This window comes from Nilaparvata lugens, chromosome 8 (genome assembly GCF_014356525.2).
Source record: "Nilaparvata lugens isolate BPH chromosome 8, ASM1435652v1, whole genome shotgun sequence".
Lineage (NCBI taxonomy): Eukaryota > Metazoa > Arthropoda > Insecta > Hemiptera > Delphacidae > Nilaparvata > Nilaparvata lugens.
This window is the reverse complement of record NC_052511.1, coordinates 25,673,758-25,695,951: the sequence shown is the minus strand read 5'-3', so window position 1 is coordinate 25,695,951 and position 22,194 is coordinate 25,673,758. Positions and strand designations below refer to the sequence as shown.

Here is a 22,194-nt window from a genome sequence, read left to right as displayed (position 1 = left end):
CACGAACTCATTATGTAAAGTGATAAATAACGTTTGCAGTAGGTGTAAATTGATAAAATAGGTCGACTTTGAACACTTCAAACTTGAATAAATTCCTATCAAATCTCGATAAATTCCGTTTAAAACAGCTCAAAACAATTCACGGCAGTCCGAAACAGAACACAGTTAGCTAGTTATCATTAGCGATAAGCGACCGCTCGAAAATTCAACCGTCTAGTTCGACAGCCGAACTGATACTGAATCAATAAGCTTTATCAACTGTCATAAGTCCCATAACTGTAAAAATTTCAGGAGCTCCACCCCATCTATGCAAAGTTTGATTTTAGATTCCCAATTATCCGGCTTCAGATAAAATTTGAACAAAAAAATTCTAGTGGAAAAGATTGAGCATGAAAATCTCTACTATTAATGTTCAGTAATATTTTCACCTAAAATTGGAAATAAGCATGAAATTCGAGAAAATGTGATTATCCAATTGCAAACTATTAAATTATTCACTATGAAAAGATAGCAGACCTCGTATGTCTCCAGCGTTATTGTTCTGTCAACAGCTGGCTCAGATCTGTGTTTATAAGTAGACTTGAGATGCGCGAGAACACTAGCGTCAGGTGATCAATTTTCATAATGGCAAGGAAAGTTGTGTGAGTGCGCCACACCAGATTTTTGAATTATGTGTTGAATTTCTCATTAATATTGGTTTATTTGTAATAATTCATTGGCACTGATCACAATATTGATTTGCTTTGCACGTCGACGGCATCCTCAGGTTTTTTTTCAATTTGTTAAGAAGTCTGAATTTGTATAGTGCAGTAATGCAACTCACAAGAGGTAATGCTTCCCTTGATGTTTTTTTCACAAATTTGGACCATTGGAGCTATGTTGCTGAGGTTAGTGTTGATCAGATTGCAGATCATAAACACATTCTCATGGAAGCCACTTTTAAGCGGATGTTGTTGGAAGCTGTAATGGTTCCAGTAGGAAAGTTTCTCACAGAGTGTCCAATGATGGTATTGTCAGACTTTTCTGTAATTATTTGGGAGTGTGGGTTGACTCTTGGTTGGGATCTGTCATTGATATGCAGGCAGTTAGTGGTTTTCAATGTTTCTTTCATGCTCTCATGGATGGTTTCAAGATTTTCTTCCCACTAAGAATGAGGTCGCTAAGTTCTAAAAGGTTCAAAACTAGGAAGGGAAATTCTGTACCACAAGTAAAAGACTGGTTCACTCCTGAACTAGCCCGAATGAGAGATATGGTATCCATGACAAATGATTTAGTTAGAATCAGACCTCACCTGGTTGAACTAGCAACTGGGTTCAAGAAGGATTACCGTTATAGATTGCGTCAAGAAAAACGTCAATGCAAAATTCATTGCAGAGGCTCAAAGTTCATGTAGGGCAGCCTGGAGTCTTATAAATTCACACAAGCCTGAATCAGAAGAAGGTGATCTAAGTTCCGCAACTGCTAGTGAATTTAATCAGTTCTATGTCACATCTGTGGAGAGTATTGTGAATAATATTGCAACCGATCTTTCCAATGCTCTTCAGGGTATTCCAGTTGTAGAAGGAAACTTTGAATGGAATCATGTGACACCTGCTGATGTTGTAAGCATAGTGAATGATTTTAGTGTTTTAAAGGCAAAATATATTTATGAATGAGTGTGCCTTTCTGAGACAGATTATTTGTTTCTTGAGTCCAATACTTGCATGCTTTATCAATAAGTGTATAGATGAGGGTGTTTCCCCTGATGAGCTCAAGATATCAAGAACAGTTCCAATTCACAAAAAGGGTGCTCTGGACAGTGTAAGCAACTATAGATTCATATCTTTGATTCCGGTGATTGCAAAAATTTTTGAAACGGTATTGTTTGTTCAGCTGTACAACTATTTTGAGAGTAATGGTCTGCTGGTTCCTGTTTAATTTGGCTCCAGGAAAGGAAGATCGACTGTCTCTGCTGTGCAGACTCTCATTCGATCAGTCCTGGAGGCATTTGAGAATGGAAAATCTTCATCTCTTTTGCTATGTGATTTATCACGTGCCTTCGACTGTGTCTCGCACAATATTCTATTGGGAAAGCTGGAGAAGTATGGTCTTGGAGTCGGTGCTGTCAGACTGGTGAAAACACACCTGAGAGATAGGTCGCAGGTTGTGGACTGGAATGGTGAACTATTAAGTCCCTCACCCTTGAAACATGGAGTCCCACAGGAATATTAGTTTTGGGACCTTTACTCTTTCTCATCTCAATGAATGATATATATTATTCATTAGATGGTGGTGTTCTGTTATTCGCAGATGTAACATATCTTATTCCTGTTTTAACTGTTATTATTATCTAAGTAGTGGAAAATTTTGTAATTCGAGAAACAACTTCATCTGTCTTGTTTGTTCATTGAAAGACAAAGAGATCACTAATCGAGTATTCAACACTATTTTATTTATCGAGTTTTAACTCTCTCTCTTGATTTTCTGTCTCCGTTCTTACGAACTCTACATGTTTTTTCTAGTTTTCATTTACGTTTCTCGTAAAGTTTTACAAAAATGTTTTTCTCCTTCAAATCTGCTATGGGTAATTTGTTGTATTTAATTTTCAATTATTATTATTCGTTGATTTAGTTTTTTTCTTGTTCTTGGTCTATTTCTTGTTTGAATTCTTTCTTTCTTAATTGTTCGAATATTAACTTCTGAATAAATTTTTATTAGTACTTTTGTTAACTTAATCTGTCAGTAATTTGTAATCGTAGGTTCTCTTGATTATTCAATTAATAATCTTCAAAGCTTAAAGTTCATGAAAGTTTATGTTTGGTAGCTTACTTCTTTCCTCATAATTTTTCTGCTTCTGGACAGTTAGTTTTTTTTCTTACTTTTAGACATCATTTTATATTCCTTTTTAGAAGTCTACATTTTATAGAATACTTTGTTAGTAGACTTTTTATTTCATTGTAATTTTTCTGAAAAGCTATTTCCTTTCCTTTCTTCTATTATGAGTTTTCTTTACATAATTTTTTCTACAACCTGTATTTTTGTATTCTTATACAGCGGTCGATCGAACCTTTCAATCTACTCGAACTTCTGGAACTATTCTAACTACCCTAACTTCTCGAACGATTCCAACTACGCAAATTATGAGAACTACTAGAACTACCTCGATATCACGTCAGTAGAAGAATATAACGAAGAAATCATCTAAATAAACAGGAAACATCTCTCGTCGTCAACTACAAATATTGGAACTTATTCCGCGATACTTCGTGAAGATTAAAAGGTGGTGTGAATTATTATTTTGGGGCCCCTACATAAAATGGTTAAAAAAGGTATTCATATTGAAATTTAATTACTAAACATGTGTAACTTTGGAAGTGCTATTATTTATTGTTTTTTATATTTTTTGTTTTCTTTAACCATTAATAAATCTGTAGAGTTCATTTTATATTATTAAGTCTTTTTGAGTAATCCCTTTCTCACTCAAATGCAAATAACAACTTATTATCTTGGATCGTTATATGAAATGGTCATCCATAAATTAACCTAAGAACACTTTGTTAGAAAAAATAAATAACGTTATAAACTGCGCCAGTCTTTAAAAAAAATCAATGTAACACAGATGACACAATCACTATTTGCTGATCATAAGAGTTTGGATTCTGTCAGGCTTGCTCTTAACAGTGACAAGACTCAGGAGCTATCATTCAGCCTTAATTCTGGGATTGCCACTGGTACTGTGAAGCTCTTGGGGTTTTCCCTGGATAGTAGGTTGACCTGGGAGGCTCACATCAGTCAGCTCTGAAGAAGGCTAAGTAGGCATTTTTCTGCTTAGAAGGCTTGTATCATGACTGTGTGCCAAGCTTACTTTGCTTTTTTCCAGAGCCATATTGCATATGGTACAAGACTGTGGGGGCACGCTGCGAGTGTGAAAAGGATGCTATTAATGCAAAAGAGAGCATTGACAATTGTGATGAGGGCTGGTTGGATTAATCACTGCAAACCATTGTTTGTATATTTACGAGTGATGACAGTCTACAGCATGTACATTATACGAGTGCTTGGTTTCGGTTAGAGAGAATATTCATTTGTACACCAGGGCCGATCTGGTTCACAGTCATGCTACACGGGGAAATGAAAATCTGGTCCTGCCCAGGGTGAGATTGGAAAGATCCAGGAAAAGTTTTCTCATATCTGGGATCAGATTTTTCAATAGGCTATCTGATGAAATAAGAGAGCTGCCGCTGGTCTGGTGAGCTTTAAGAAGCGGGTCAAGTCATGGCTTGTCGCCAACCCGTTCTATTCCATTCATGAGTTTGATGAGTCTGACCTAAGCACAATATAACTGTGCAAGCACTAAGTAAATTGACTGTGCAAAGCACTGAGTAAATTGACTGTGATAATAGTTTTTATGGTTTTAATTTGTCCACGATTTATTGTGAAAGTAGGTATAGATTAAAATTAGAATAGGCTGTACAGACTGTGATAGAATTGAAGTCTATTAATAATTGTTTATTGATATTTCTGTATTATTATTATTGTTATTATTTTTTTTAACCCGAATAGCTGATTTTCATGCTGAAAATTTAAAGTTTTATCCTATTAAACTCACTTAACAACAATCGGAGAACTATTGAGGAATAGAGTAATTTTATCAGCCAAACCACATAATTAATCTCTTTTGTATTTGAGAATTCTCAGAAGGAAGAATATTATAACACTTACTCTAATGGGTCTCGAATACGCAATCTTTCATTCATAATAATTCTGGCGCGAACTATTTGCTCCATAACTGCACTCGTTTATGGGTATGTTTGGGCCTTTATCGTTACATCAAATCACAATTTGAATAAATTTGTTTCAATAATTGGATTGAAATTGATAATTTATTAGTATAAATCAAAATAGGCCTTTTACCTTTTCGGTAAATTCAGAATCCCTAAGCAAGATTACAAGTTAATCAGTTCAGTAGTTGACATCAAATCTTTAAATCTAGCTTCTTGAAATCTGATTATTTGTTCTCCAGAAATACGTTTCATGCATTATTAGATTTTGATAATGGATTAAACGTATTTCCCATCCCGTACATGTATATTTACATTTTCAAATCTATAATATAGTATGATATGATGAGTCTGATTAGTTGACAATGTTTCAATTGAAATCAACATTATGTGAAGCATTATTTCGTCGGTGGTTGCTGCTCAACATCAACATTCCAAACCGAAACGACAGTCACAATTCAGAAAAGGACTTCATTAATAGTAAATCAGTCACTCCACTTTGTACCGCTGATGCTGGTCCCCATATTTCCACGTCTACTTACTGGCATTCCTGGGTTTAATATCCTATTCCAGCTATGTTTCATTTTGTTTTACGATTACTGGCTGAGCTAGCGTCTGCCTGTCAGGGACACAGCGCTTTTTCAGGAATTCATTTCGAAGACTCTTGCACGACTCAGCTCGGCGTTCAATGCTTTCTCATACCCGTAAACAGAATAATACAACAGATACATACTGCACAATTATCCAACAAGTGAGAACAATCATGGTTGCGCTTTCAAGAATGAACTATGGAATGGGGATTACACAATTCTTTTGCTGAATTTGGTTGTACCAAAGACAATATTATAATATTTGTATTCTAATTACTATCCAACTGTGAACCTTAAATATTGAAGCATTTAAAGGCAAAACATTGTTATACTCTCATCAAAAGGAATAGATAAATATTAAAAAGATGGAGAATATTATATTCATATGGATTCTTCAGCATGTTTAGCAGAGAATAAGCTCTCATAAGATCATATAAATTATTCACACTATGAAGAAAACTAGCCGCAAATCCACTTCAATGTGTTACCATAGATTTTCATCGATCATGATAGCCTAATGATAATAACCTCCGGTTCTCAAACGATCAAAATTTAAACCGATAGAAAAGTATAGTATATTATAGTATAGTGTATTGACTTGTTGCGTTGTGTTGAAAGTGAATCTGACATGTAATGATAATGGAAGAAGTCATATTCCTTTCATGATGAAAAGAGTAGATGGAAATGCTATCATAGGTGATAGCGTTTGGTTATTTCAGCTGTTGTGGAATTTTTGCTCACCAAAGGTCCTTATTGCTAACTTGATTTTATGTTATCGAAGGGATTCACAAGCATTATGTCAACAGATAGCTATTTCCTCCAGTCGATGTAACATCAGCTATCAGCCACCAGTCGATGTCTATCAGCACCCACCCATAACTATACTTTACTTATACGAGTAATATCACAGATTAGTTCATGATGATTATGATTATAGTTTATCACACACAAGTCCCGATTATTCTCTACCGAAAAATCACGTCCAATACAAAACACGTCAATCGACACAGTACCAGAGAGTCCAAGTCGAGGCAGCGTTCACGGAGAAAGTGACAAGAGAAATAGATAGTGAATAGATAAGAGTTAGAGTGAGAGAGATAAGGCAGATAACCCTTTCCAAAGTAGAAAGAAGTGACGGGTAAGCACCCTCAATTGCAAGTGAGAGAATGAAACAAGAATCTCAATGGAACAAAAATAAAACCATTATTCAATTCGCCAAATCTAGAGAACGCATATTCCCGAGTAAGGAAGAATATATTGGTAATACAATAAAACATTATTAATTTGTTCGAATAAGGCCGGCTCCAGACATGCATCATTCGGCAAACACCGAGCAGCGACACGCCGAATCGCTAGTAGTGTGGATGGATATTTGTCCATTCAGCAAGCAGCGAAAATTCGTGCTTGTGCTCGTTGTTTCAGCCGGCTCCAGACATGCGGCATTCGGCATTCGGCGAACACCTTGCATACTCGCCGAATCACGAGTAGTGTGGATGGATGTTTGGTATTCGGCAAGCTGTGAACATTCGTGCTCGTTGTTTTGAACATTCGTGCTCACAGGTCGGTGTGGGACATTTGAACACATCAAAGTGGACGAATGTTCATGTGAAATGTACATACCATTATGTTAATATAGAACTATAATCTAGAGATACTACCTCTCCGGAACAGATGGTTGGAATATTGGTAACTAAATTAATACCCAGTCCAACTTTGTAAGGTTGGCATTAAGTTGAGGAAGGTTTCGAAACAAGATTTGAGTTATGTCACTTTATTATCATGGGTGTACAAGGAAAATGCACTAACTGCAATTTTACCAAACTTTGATTTTCTATTATTTTTTAATTAGTTCTATAAACTATGTGATGTGGAGTTTTAACACCATAAAATACTTTTGAAGTAAACAACTGAGCTTTAGTAGAATTGTAAAATGAAAAGAATAGATAGCCTAGTCAAGGTACCACTTAAGCGAAATCAAATATTATTTATGATAAAGAGTAATCATATTATCTAAAGCGATAAGAGAACCATGAAAAATTTGCTGTGCTACCAATTTCTCCTAAATCGGTTGGATAGCATGTCTCACCTATTAACCTAAGGAAATTTATCGGCTCCAATGTAATAGATTCTTGATAAACTATGAATGGATCTATCGCCTATGAATGAGAAATCCAGTTTTCAGAGCAAATGAACTTATAATCTTCAGAAGAATTTTGGCAATATACTACACAAATACACAAAGAACAATATCTTACACGCTTAAGCATCTAAAGTCACTACAAGCTAAATACTTATCCAATTTATATAGTTGAAATCAATGGCTATAGGCTTGTATACACACAAATCAAAATACACAAACTTAGAACACCATAAAACTGTTCAAAACTCAATTTAAAACATTAATAATCCACTTAAACAGAAAAATATTCAGAGAGCACAAAATCAGAACACACGCTGCCAGCCATTATTTTTTAGAGAGACGGAAGCCTGGCAGGCACAAAGGTACAGAGCAAACAAACTTCAAACAGTGTCGATGTCATGGACACATCACCAAAAAAAATTATAAATTACAAGTTTAGAATTCACATTTTATATTTGTTCTCAACAAAACTTTATTTTGAAACTGTTATTTTAAATTTTTATATATCATCTCTATTTAAATAAACCATTTATCTGTTAATTCTGTTAACTCTGTTTACAGAGTTTGTTTTTTCAGTGATACCATTGAACATGCAACACAATCATTTACGATAAATTCTCAGTCAAAAAGTTGTCCGTATATCGATGACTCTGATATTTACTATAAAGTTTTATAGATCTCGAATTGAAGATTCGATTCCAATCTAGAAAAAATGTAATATTACAAATACCCCCCTCTTGACATAAAAAATTTTACTGTTTGAAAATTTAAAGAAAAAATTACATTGACCCAAATGGAAATTTTTGAATTGTAAATTCGAGAACAGTAACAATTTTTCTATAAAAACATTACATGTTGTCCTATAATATTGAAAATTATTATAAAAATTCATCAATAGCATTTGTTATATGTTTCCAAACAATATTTCAAAATATAGAATATCAAAATTACTTTTGATTTAGCTTTATAATTCAAAGGAAAATATCTCAACAGAAAGTTTAATATATGAAGAATAGTTTTTGAAATTGCACATAAATTTAATAGATAGAAAATTCAATTTTTATTGCATAAAAAATTTAGTATGTTGAATAAAAAATTATTATTATTTTTTTTTTTTAATGAATTGATGAATTGTTACGTTTAATTTTCACATAAAATTTCAATAAATCAAAAAATGTTCATTTCTTTCACTATTATCGCGGTTGATTTTATCGATGCAAATTTTGGAAAACAGTCCGTTAAGGCACTCAGTATGATTTTCAGTTAAGTGTGACTCCAGTGTGATGACGTTAGTGTTGGGCTGATCCGAATACTCGTAGTGTTGGGCTGATCTGGATGCACGTAGTGTTGGGCTGATACTTGTAGTCGACTGATGCATATCAAACTCGATACAGGTGACATCTCAGTTAGCATTGCCTCATGCTTGTAGTAGACGGCTGCATACCAAACTCGATACAGGTGACATCTCAGTAGCATTGCCTCATGCTTGTAGTAGACGGCTGCATACCAACTCGATACAGAGTCACGTAAATTTTGTATCATATTTGTAATTATACAATGTACATTTCAGGCTTGAAATGACAATGTAATTCGTTTTTTTGGAAAAGAGATAGACGCTGCATACAGGATTAATTTAGGTAAGGTTTGGTTTTTTGATATTTTCAGTGTTCAAGGTTTAGAGTTCTGCATACAGGAATAATTTAGGAGAGGATTTTTGAATCAATTCTTTCATGATACTGTGACTGTTATTCTGAATTCAAAGTTGCGAATGTGAACATGGATGGCAATTACCTCCAGGTAATGTAGTAGTGTTGAAGTTTGAGATACAAGGTCAGCAATAAGCGTTGGCATTGTCATTGGCGTAGGCTTTGGTGTCGGCATTGGCATCGGCGTTGATATTGGCATTGGCATCAGCAATGGCGCAGGCATTGGCATCGGCGTAGATATTGGCGTAGATATTGACATCAGTGTAGATATTGGCGTAGTTATTGGCATTGATATTGGTGTATGCATCAGCGTAGATATTGGTGTAGTTATTGGTGTAGTTATTGGTGTAGATATTGACATCAGAGCAGATATTGGCGTAGTTATTGGTGTAGATATTGGCATTGATATTGGCGTTGACATTGTTGTAGGCATCAGTGTAGATATTGGTGTAGATATTAGTGTAGATATTGGCATTGATATTGGCGTTGACATTGTTGTAGGCATCAGTGTAGATATTGATGTAGATATTCAATTGATGAGTCACACTAGTTCGAAAATCACCCAAATGTTCTTAACACTCTTCATGGTGTTCACTTGTTGCTGATTTCGAGATTCACGTGATAATTATTTCAAGGTTAATGTCCATGCTGTACCTGTTATCTTAAAATGCTTATAAACTAAAAGGAAAATTTTGATTAGGCTATCAATACAATCTAATACACATGAAAATTATTTTTAAGTATATAATCAATATAAAATTGAAATTTGTTAACATCTTATTATACAGTCAGCAATACATAAATTGTGAAATTTGGAGACATCAATTACAAAATTTCACTAGAAAAAAAAATAATTTCATTTCCATTTATTCATTGTTCAAATATTTCATAAAAAGCAAATTATTTAATATTATTGATCATCGTTTGCCGGATACTATAGTTTATTTCGACTTTTCAATGTTCTAAACACAAACTACATTTCATGACAAAACTTTACTATCAATCATTAAACAAGAAATCATTCAAAACATCAATAATATTTTGCTTCAAAGGCAATCAATATTCATAAGTAATCTGCATCTATGGCAATCAACATTATTAATCAACACAAAAAATATTATCTCATCACTGCCTCTCTAAGTCATAACCTCTGTTATTCCTTCTTTAGGCAATAATGGGTTTCCATCTCAAAAAACAATCACATACCAGCAAAATTCTAATCAACAAACCCCACTAAAATTCTACATAAACTCCAGCATCCATTTCAAACGATAATCAATCATATCAAAATTTATATAATAAACAGTTTTAAAATTTAGAAAAAGACATCAATTACAAAAACTTTAGAGAAATTTCACCCTTTAACTCATTTCAATTAATAATATAACAAGACGTTTTTATTCAATGAAAACATTATTCAAGTTAACTTTCATTAATACATCTCATATATATGGCTACACAATTCATTAATACTTTCAAATTTCAAAGTTTATTCATTATAACAAAAGAATTTATACATAAGAATAGATTTCAGCATGTTCTAAATTGAACCATTTATTTTTTAAATAATTTCATAATTCAAAGACTGTATAATAAATACAAACATTTCAAGATTACAATACAAAGGTGATCAAGATGGATAATGGGTAAATAAGTTCCCTAAAAAATACAAACAAGAGAAAAAGAAAATTGGGTAAATAAATTTCCTAAATAATACAAAGAAGAGAAAGATTAATTAGAGCCTATCCTACATGTCAGTACTGAACTTTCATAAGGAAGTATATTTAATAAAATATACTACTATGGAATTTTGTAAATTCCAAGTATGACTCTAATTTGTTATAATTGTGAGCTATCACTCCCACAAAAACAACTGGTGAAGGAAAAAAAATGTTGACTATTGTGACTGGGTGGAGAGTTCCTAGATGTCTGTAAGGCAATGTGATAGCAGACTCTAGTATCGGACCACAAAAACAAAAGTATGCAAAAGTTTTTACAAACATTTGATGTTGCAGTCTTAAAGTTTTTATATCGCAAACAAGTAGGTCAGATAATCGAGTCCAGCCATATGTGGTTCACGCCCACACCTCTAAAAGAATCACACCTACTTGTCTACCAAAAATCCAAAGTATTGGACAGCAAAAAAAAATAAAATGCAAAATGGGTTAAAAGCCCAGAAGAAAACTATAACCTAATTACATATGGCTTATGGCACAATATGCAATGAAAGATGAGAACATGGGACATAATTTTGCTCTGAAAAACCTAATTACCTAATATGATACCTGAAAAAAAATAGACATAATTAAAATATGTAATACATGATGAAAAAATATACCGCAAGCAAACAATTATTTACACTACAATGGATAGATTTTAGAAAAGTTAAGTTTTATCAACAATTTAAAGATTAGGAAAATAAGCTACTATTTTTACTTCCAGAATTATTTCAGAAAAATACAAATTTAAATGACTATGGACAAGATTGGTTAAGATATGCATCATAGAAGAAATTTACTGAACATTACTCAAAGACAGGAAAGAATCGAAATTTGAAAAGATTAAGGGCCAAGAAAAATAGGCTACAGGAAAGAAAAAAGACACAATTATGGACTCTTACCATACACTGCGTAGCGATTATGCTATTCTGAATCCCGGCATAACACAGGATTCCTAATCATTGTGTGCTGGGGAATACCCTTTCATCATGTGATTCACAGTCATTATCTTGTAAATAAGCAACTTGAAACAACCTTTGAATACTAACACATCAATGGTGACTTTGTGCTTTGTTTTCTTCAAGAACATGATTTTATTCATGGGTTCATTTGTTTCAACAAAACCATTTTGCTTACAAAAGTTAGTCATGTTGACTGAATAATGCTTTGCATACACCTTTTCAATTTCCAGTTGAAAGTTGAATTCATCAACTTGATTCAAAGCAAGATTCATTTTGTTTACATTGTTCCTAACCTCTACAGAAACCTGTCTCATCTAAACATTCACTTAATTTACTGTTTTCCTAACTCCCAATTTAGCAATATTACTTTCATGATAGTTGACTTTCAGTGAAGACAACTCCCTACCTACTTCTTTACTCAATTCTACTATCTCACTAGGGTTGACTTTTTCAACAACAGTAACTAGGCCTACATTGTCAGAAACTTGAATGAGTTGATCTTGTATCTTAACACTACTATTATCATGCTTCAATTTGCTTTCATCTTTATGATTTTTAATCAATGTCTCATGTGCATCTTTCAATAGAAGGTTTATACTAACCTGCTCTAGTCTTATACTAGTACATTCTTGCTTCATATCATCAAACCTAGCACTTTGATCCTGCTTCAAATCATCAATCTTAGCATTTTGTTTATCAAACTTAGCATTTTGCTCATCAAATCTAGCATTTAGCTCATCAAACTTTTGTGTTAGGAATGCTATAAGATTCAGATCATTTTTAATGTTTGCCATTTTGTAATATGCACTGATATCTATTCATTAAAACTTGACCACTCCAGAACTGACTTCCCATTCAGCAGTATACCATTCATAACCCATCAAGACATCTATCCTACCAATAATTTTTTATAACCAAGGATATATTTTGTAGTTTGGTCCCACACCAGGGCGTACCATTTGGGACATATTTATTTTGTAATTCGGTCCCACCACAGGGGTAACATTTGCCGTGCTACCAATTTCTCCTAAATCGGTTGGATAGCATGTCTCACCTATTAACCTAAGGAAATTTATCGGCTCCAATGTAATAGATTCTTGATAAACTATGAATGGATCTATCGCCTATGAATGAGAAATCCAGTTTTCAGAGCAAATGAACTTATAATCTTCAGAAGAATTTTGGCAATATACTACACAAATACACAAAGAACAATATCTTACACGCTTAAGCATCTAAAGTCACTACAAGCTAAATACTTATCCAATTTATATAGTGGAAATCAATGGCTATAGGCTTGTATACACACAAATCAAAATACACAAACTTAGAACACCATAAAACTGTTCAAAACTCAATTTAAACATTAATAATCCACTTAAACAGAAAAATATCCAGAGAGCACAAAATCAAACACACGCTGCCAGCCATTATTTTTTAGAGAGACGGAAGCCTGGCAGGCACAAAGGTACAGAGCAATCAAGTTCAAACAGTGTCGATGTCATGGACACATCACCAAAAAAAATTATAAATTACAAGTTTAGAATTCACATTTTATATTTGTTCTCAACAAAACTTTATTTTGAAACTGTTATTTTTAATTTTTATATATCATCTCTATTTACATAAACCATTTATCTGTTAATTCTGTTAACTCTGTTTACAGAGTTTGTTATTTCAGTGATACCATTGAACATGCAACACATGTGCCTGAAGAAGTTAATTTTGAATAAAATTTAGAATTTAGAAATAGGCCGGCACATCTAGAAAATACCTGAGTCTATCCCTTATTCATGCAGGTGAACGGGCTAGAGTCAAGAAAACTTCAATTAATCTTGCCATGCCTGATTTAATAGGTTTATACTATAGAATAACACTACAATTTGAAATAATAGAAAAATACAAACAGTTTCAATAAACATTGGCAGCTAAAATCGAACAACAGAAACAACAATATCATGTTACTTTGTTGACATTCTTCATCTGATTCGGGGGCGCATTACTATCCCCGTTTAGATAGCAATACGTCACAAAACCAAACAAGATCAGTCATAAAATAACCAATCAATTTCAACATGAAATTACTCAAGAAAGAAAAAAACCCGTTGAACCCAAATTTCGTCGATAGTAATCCATATAACCCATTTCATAATAATTTTGAATCCCGACTTTTATTGACATTCTCGAATGAACCTTTGTTTCACTACACTGCACTTTCGTTGGTTTGTACGTTGCTTTATCGTCGGGGTTACAGTACCTTGTTTTTGGCGGTGAGCTTTTACCGGTTGAATTTGGCTTGACGGCGACGTCCTCTTACGTCCCTAGACCTGTCGTCTGAACGGGTGTCTTGAAGCGGTTTTACATAAAGTTGCGGAACCAAAGGGGTGGTAGTACAAGAAGTTGGTTTGGGGACACACATGAACCGCTTAGCGGTTATTTGAAGAAACAATTATTCGTACATGATGAAGAAACACAATTAAACCTTTCAGGACATGGCACTACTAGTAAATTTAAACATTAATAAAAAATAAAACTAGCTCCTACATTAACTACTGAAATAAACTTATAAACCTGCCCAAAAAGGGGGAACATAGTGACTACATCTTTACTCTCGTAGTGCTCCTAGCAAAAGTGTCCTCTGAAACGTAATCTGGTCTTGCGCGGCTGGGAATCCCCACTACTGTATTTAGAAACAGGTCTCCTATTGGGCGAATGGAATCAATTTGACCAATCGTCGCGTGGCTTCTACAGCCTTTGGACCAAATAGTAACTGCAAAATCGGTAGTTTGTTATAATTTCAATGCTTGCTGTTTTCCAACTTATCGCATTTTATGTCGCGACAAGAAGGCTAAGTTTTAGAGATAATTCCATAATCTACATTCCTCGACGACTCGGAGCCACAATTTTTAAATATCTATCATGGGAAACTCGAAGTCATGGCCGTTCATAATAGAGAGAGAAAATAATTTATTTCGCTAACTCACTTACAATAATGGCTCTAGTCTATTGCGTATTAAATTTACTATTATAACTGGGAAAAGGCCTGAATTAAAGAGAGTGCCCGGCACACTCCCCTTCCTTCCGGTGTGAAACACGCAAAAAGAAATCTAATCAGGATATGGTACCATAAAGGCATTCTGTATGATTTGGAGAGTCGAATTTCTGGATTGATAGTAGGATCCAATTTGAAGCGGGCCCTCTTCAAAAGAAATCTCTTTAATCATTCCGAAATTCAGCAAAATGTATAACTAATTGAGATTTGGGCAAGAGTCTTTAAAATTCATATGTAAACATGATATTTATTTTAATTGAAAACTTCACCGTACTAGTTAACTTGAACACATACTTACTGTAACTTCAATTATTATCATATTCAGTAACTGGCAACATCTATTAATATTAATGCTCAGAAAGACATAATACGATTTTGTGCTCTAGATGTAGCTGGATTCTACCTTCGTTTTATTTTGCATGTTCAGAAGATGTAAAATTAATGATTGCAGATTTTGAATATAGAACAGTAGTTTTTCTTTACATTTAGAAGTAGTTTGACCAAGTTCTTAAATGCACTGACAGTGGGTAATTGGTTTTAGCTATAATAAAATCAAGTGAGCACTTCTTTTGCTGTGAACAGAAAGAATAATAAGGATTGTTATCGATATCTGCAAGTATGACAAACTACGAAGTAGCCATAACTAACGGGAACCTATCATTTATTTTTCAATAAATCTATAATGGTATGAACACAATTCCTAAATGTCATCGTGCTATTTTTTTTTTTTTTTTCTTTAATATTGTGGATTCGCAAGAGCCTCTGGACGCTTAACACCTGTAATTCGGATAAAAAATCAGCCGGCAGAGCTGCCTACACCCGTCCAGAATATCCTACAATTCCACAAGAAATAATATTTCCGCCGTACTCTGATATAAACTGCTTGAGAATCAGGCGTGATAGCCTACCAATATCTCCAGGCAATTCAAACCCGAGCACAGCGAATGTAATTTATTTCTTATGAATAACAAGTAAATTCAATATTGATATTCCAATACCTGAAATAATTCCTACAGAGGAAAACCAATATGGTAATTATAGACCGAACTGAGCAGGATCTAATTAGAGAAATTACTGAAACTGGTTAACAATTATGCAAATTTATTGATGAATTATAATCGTTAAGAATCAAATAATAATAATTAATTAAATAATTGACAAATTGGAATAATAGAGTTTTCACGTTAAACGGGAAGACTATAAAATTAAAGCAGATAAACAGAAAATAAACAGGGGTTGCAGAAATGAACAAGCTTGAGTTAGTTTTAAAATGAAAACAGACAATATAGAGATATCACAGTAGCACAGTAGCCGGCAGTATCAACAGCTGACAGATAAGGCTTGTCATCAATTTTGGCGCAATTCACTCTAACCTAATTATTGAAAATAAGGTAGTAAACATTGGTAGGCAGTTGACGAATGACTCTGACAATAAATTGGTAAATTATACGAAATAATACTGTAAGAATTTAATAAAACTATAATTAAATGAGTTTTACATAATTTGACGTGAGTACATTTGATTTATGCCTCAATTATACATTAATTTTAGAAAATATGCTGGCATAGGCTTTGTATCCTGACATAAAGCCCCCAAATTAGAAAGGTTTTAGGCCATTAAAGGCTTTCTAATTTCAATCAAGAAGGGTACAATGACATATGCTAACTTAAAACTACGACTTAGGGTCTATCACAAAAAATTCACAGCCAAACAACAATCTGCACAAAAAAGCATGATGTTACAACAAATATGCATGGCTTTGTGCCGCAGCAGTGGTGCCAGAAACCACAAACTAAGGTCCCGGGATTTTTGCCCAGTCAGACTTACAAAGGAAGTACAGAGGTGGGATAATACCACATGCACAGAATCCAAAAAATCCCTACGGTGAGAGGATGGGTGCACAAGCCCCCCATCACTCCTCACAGAATAAAGAGCAGAGGTGCATGAGTGAAATAGACCTGCATAGAGTGCATAGAAGATGCCAAAATAACAATATCAAAGGGCCATGCCAACAATTAACAATTTTTATCAAAAATTTACAATTTAACATTAATAACAATTTTAATCCAATATTGCAGGTCTGTTAAAATATAACTATACCAAGTTTCATCAAGTATGCCAGCTTACAAAGATTGATAATATCTCTCTGTGATTCAATACATTTAACTAGTCTCCACTTGTTCAATCAAAATTTCTACCCTGTTTATTTTTAAAGCTTGATTCCAAAATTCCCTTCATTTCTCAACATTTCTATACAAAAATACAATAAGTAACATAATATTCAAATTTTCCTATAAATTAGTTGCTGAATGCATGTTTTAGATTTCTGATGCATCATATTTTTTTTTTCAAAATACTAATCACATTTATGTGATTACAATAATTTCATTAAGTTAATAACAATAATAACATATAAATTAAGAATTCTAATCTATAGTGAGCTTTCATGCTACAAATATAATATTCAAGATAATTTTATCACCAAATGATAATTAATAGTTAATAGTGCATGTATAATGCAACAGCACAAATGATAACAACAATAATATTTCAAACAAACAATACTAATAATAATGAAGACCATTTAATGGTTGATTTTCAATCACAAAAATATCCTACACCTAAAATTATTAATAAATATCACAGCAGACTATTTTTCTATTTTATCTTCAATTTTTTTTTTTTTTTTTTTTTTTTTTTTTTTTTTTTTTAGAGTAAGTTAATAAGCTAATTTTTCCAAATTATTTTATATATTTTTTTTTTTTTTTTTTTTTTTGTCTGGATAATTCAAAATAACTTTACTTTATATTTTAGAATTAATTTCAAATTTAGTTGTAATTGCGGGTAGGCTTAACTTGCCAGTGAGCAAATCTTTATATTACAATAATAAACAATATAATACAATAAATAAACAACTTGCTTTGAGTTGTGGGTGCTGTGATGATAATGTGAAGATCCAACGATGCGATGTGGAGCAGCTGGTGCGATGTGAAGCAGCTGGACCGATGTGGAGCCGGAGCATCGTGGAGCAGCTGGTGCGATGTGGAGCAGCTGGACCGATGTGGAGCAGCTGGTGCGATGTGGAGCAGCTGGACCGATGTGGAGCAGCTGGACCGATGTGGAGCAGCTGGACCGATGTGGAGCCGGAGCATCGTGGAGCAGCTGGTGCGATGTGAAGCAGCTGGACCGATGTGGAGCAGCTGGACCGATGTGGAGCAGCTGGTGCGATGTGAAGCAGCTGGACCGATGTGGAGCAGCTGGTGCGATGTGGAGCAGCTGGTGCGATGTGGAGCAGCTGGACCGATGTGGAGCAGCTGGTGCGATGTGGAGCAGCTGGTGCGATGTGGAGCAGCTGGACCGATGTGGAGCAGCTGGACCGATGTGGAGCAGCTGGTGCGATGTGAAGCAGCTGGACCGATGTGGAGCAGCTGGTGCGATGTGAAGCAGCTGGACCGATGTGGAGCAGCTGGTGCGATGTGAAGCAGCTGGACCGATGTGGAGCCGGAGCATCGTGGAGCAGCTGGTGCGATGTGGAGCAGCTGGTGCGATGTGGAGCAGCTGGTGCGATGTGAAGCAGCTGGACCGATGTGGAGCAGCTGGTGCGATGTGGAGCAGCTGATTATCTCCAAATCCACGGCTATTATTTTGAGGTCGACTCGGTTGACTGCCTCGATTATAATTACGATGAGGAGTTTCAACTTCATTCACGACAACACCTAACCTCTCATCCTTCTGATGGTTTGTTTTGAAATTCCGTGAACCAAATTTATCGTCTACACTCTGTACTCGACTCAAACAAGCCTCAAACTTGTCATAGGATTCAAAACTTTGCGAGCTTAATGCCGTCTGAATGGAATAAGGTAACTTCCCAATTAATATTTCGATCAAATTTCCATTCTCGATTGGATTATCCATCAGATTGTTCAAATAGCGAATGTGGGCTGAAAAGGCACTCATGGACAGCCCCGTATTCTGCTTGTCATATCTGCATGTAATAATGTGAGACAATAAATTTCTCTGTCTTGCGGGAGACCAAAAAGTAGCTAAGAAGTTGTCAATAAAATCCTTTAACGAGTTGAATTCAGTAATGCGACTTCTGAAGTGTATCAGTGGTTCTTTCTGTAGACATAGTAAAAGATGCATTCTCCACGTAATCCATGGTATAGTAGTAACGGAATCAATAGCCTGCAAATGCTGAATGAATGCCCGTGGTTGAATGGTGCACTCAGTATCATCAAATATTGGTAAAGATGACAAGATTTGTCCAGTATTATGATTATTACCACCAGAAACGTTAGCCAAACTATTCTTTATTTGTAGACACTCGGCTTTAGTTTGATCTAGCTGAGTTTTCAATCCCTTAATTACTTCGGGATTTAAAGTTTCAGCTGAATTCTGTGTGACATCTGCTCTCAGCTGGTTTATTTGGGCCGTGTGATTTGTTTGCTGAGCCTCCAATTCACCTAACCTCACATCATTCTGAGCTAGCTTAGCATTGGCCTGGGTAATCTTGCTCTCCAATTCACCATTTGCTTCAGTATTTTCCCGGTGTTGGTTTAGAATTCTTTCACCAAATTCACTTCTCACCGTTTGTATTTGTTCATTTGTATAATTCTTAGCTTCAATTTGTTTTTCATCCATTTTTCGATGTAAATCCTCAACGTTACTTTTGAGTTGCAAAAAGTTTGCGGTCATTTCTTCCACTTTCTTGTCCAATCTATTACTGGTTTCTTCTATTTTCTTGTCCAAACTATTACTTGTTTCTTCTATTTTCTTGTCCAATCTATTGCCGGTTTCTTCTAATTTCTTTTCTATTCCAGCAGCAGTGGTCTTGAAAACTTCAAGTATGGTTTCGATCGTCCCAGGTGGTAGATATGGCAGCCCCTGCGGCTGTTTGGTCTCCAACTCAGCAGCAACGACATCATTGGAAGACGTTTGACGATCTACCTCGCGCCGATCGACGTTGGCGATTGGTGATGATTGCACCGAATTAAGTATTGGCTGACTTTCCTCTAGCTGAGTCGATGACAAACGCTCTCGAATGCCGCGCTCAAAGTCAACTGAAGTCGCGCTGGTTGCCGGTTTTGGAGGAGCTTCGGGTGAGACAGGATCTGCCGGTGTAAACAATGTGGTAGACCCATCCAGTTCCGTGGCGGGGTTTGCCATGATTCTCCCAAAAAGTGAAGTGTAGACGAAATCCAATAAGTGAAAAATAGTGAGTGAATGATAGTGGTGCGCGCAAATTGGAATAACAGAATCAGGTCAGTGCAAATTATCTTGTAGTTCTGAAGAATTAATACCGCTGACTAATTCCCACAACTTCAAAGCAAGACAAAATCGCGACAATAATACGTTTTAGAATACAATAATACTCTACAATATAATATACCGTAATGATCAACATAAAATTCAACACAATCAAAATAATATCCAGTGTATGAACAATCACAAATTAATAAATAAATCGACTACCTCAAGCTTGTTCATTTCAGGGATTAATACATCAGAGTAACACCGTGTAGCCCCCATTAGTGCAACAAAAAATACCTGCTCAATTCGATCAATAATTATTAAGAAATAAAATTGAACAACAATATTGAACAGAGTATTGATGGCTAGGCGACCCACGACTCCACTGAAAAGAAATATTTATATTTCTGCTCCCTCTCAAGCGTAGATAAGTCGATCTCTGAAATAAATTTATGATTATTAAGATGAAATAAGCTCCCTCTCCTTCACCGTCTTGTGTTCGGGCGCCAATCTTGTGGATTCGCAAGAGCCTCTGGACGCTTAACACCTGTAATTCGGATAAAAAATCAGCCGGCAGAGCTGCCTACACCCGTCCAGAATATCCTACAATTCCACAAGAAATAATATTTCCGCCGTACTCTGATATAAACTGCCTGAGAATCAGGCGTGATAGCCTACCAATATCTCCAGGCAATTCAAACCCGAGCACAGCGAATGTAATTTATTTCTTATGAATAACAAGTAAATTCAATATTGATATTCCAATACCTGAAATAATTCCTACAGAGGAAAACCAATATGGTAATTATAGACCGAACTGAGCAGGATCTAATTAGAGAAATTACTGAAACTGGTTAACAATTATGCAAATTTATTGATGAATTATAATCGTTAAGAATCAAATAATAATAATTAATTAAATAATTGACAAATTGGAATAATAGAGTTTTCAAAATTTGGTAATAAATGTTCTTGATATGAGATAATAAAATGAATGTTCTTGGTAATATAGTGCAATTAGGATTTTAATAGGGGTTACACGGTATTATAGGAGGATATAGTCCTGCACTCTTTCACAATAATTAATTGATAGAAAATTGTAGCTTTCTCAATTCACTGATTGGATAGAATAAGTATTTTTCGCTCACCAACTCGATCGTGGGGCCCCAATTCACTTAATAATTTTATTTCACTTGAAGATCTGGCGTGGAATGGCGTCACCCAGGATTTAGTTTCACAATTCTTCCTCAGGAATAAGCTTATACAAATTGAACTTGCCTTCCAATTTAATTTAAGAGCACAAGACTACAGAGGAGCTACACATTTAACACACTGGATATATTACATTTAACAAGAAGAGAAACCATTTAAACATTAATTTTAATAGGACAAATTAAACGGGTCCTGATAATTCGATTCTCAGAAGGCAAGTGTCTCTTCTTCCCAAAAAGCGGAAATCACCTGGTCTTCTTCTGAGAAGAAGAACCACGTGATTTGGGCAAGAACCAATCCTGTGCCTAATAAGAAAAGTCCACCAATGGGAATTTTTCCACGCGGTTTTAATATTTAAATTAGACACAGAGGTTCGAAAAACACAGAAAATGACAAAAAATTACGTTAAACGGGAAGACTATAAAATTAAAGCAGATAAACAGAAAATAAACAGGGGTTGCAGAAATGAACAAGCTTGAGTTAGTTTTAAAATGAAAACAGACAATATAGAGATATCACAGTAGCACAGTAGCCGGCAGTATCAACAGCTGACAGATAAGGCTTGTCATCAATTTTGGCGCAATTCACTCTAACCTAATTATTGAAAATAAGGTAGTAAACATTGGTAGGCAGTTGACGAATGACTCTGACAATAAATTGGTAAATTATACGAAATAATACTGTAAGAATTTAATAAAACTATAATTAAATGAGTTTTACATAATTTGACGTGAGTACATTTGATTTATGCCTCAATTATACATTAATTTTAGAAAATATGCTGGCATAGGCTTTGTATCCTG

At 34.7% G+C, this 22,194-nt stretch overlaps 1 protein-coding gene and 1 long non-coding RNA gene across 6 annotated transcripts in view; both read left to right on the top strand.

Annotated features, from left to right (window-relative positions):
* LOC120352669 overlaps positions 1-22,194 on the top strand; it is a 357,141-nt gene that overhangs the window by 208,205 nt on the left and 126,742 nt on the right. The gene's annotated exons all lie outside the window — the stretch shown is intronic.
* Positions 18,545-21,510, top strand: LOC120352671. Of its 2 annotated transcripts, none has more exons than XR_005572010.1 (2): positions 18,545-18,789; positions 19,753-21,510. It is a non-coding gene; the product is annotated as an uncharacterized LOC120352671 (long non-coding RNA). The 2 variants fall into 2 exon arrangements; XR_005572011.1 differs by having other exon boundaries at positions 18,575-18,789; positions 19,750-21,510.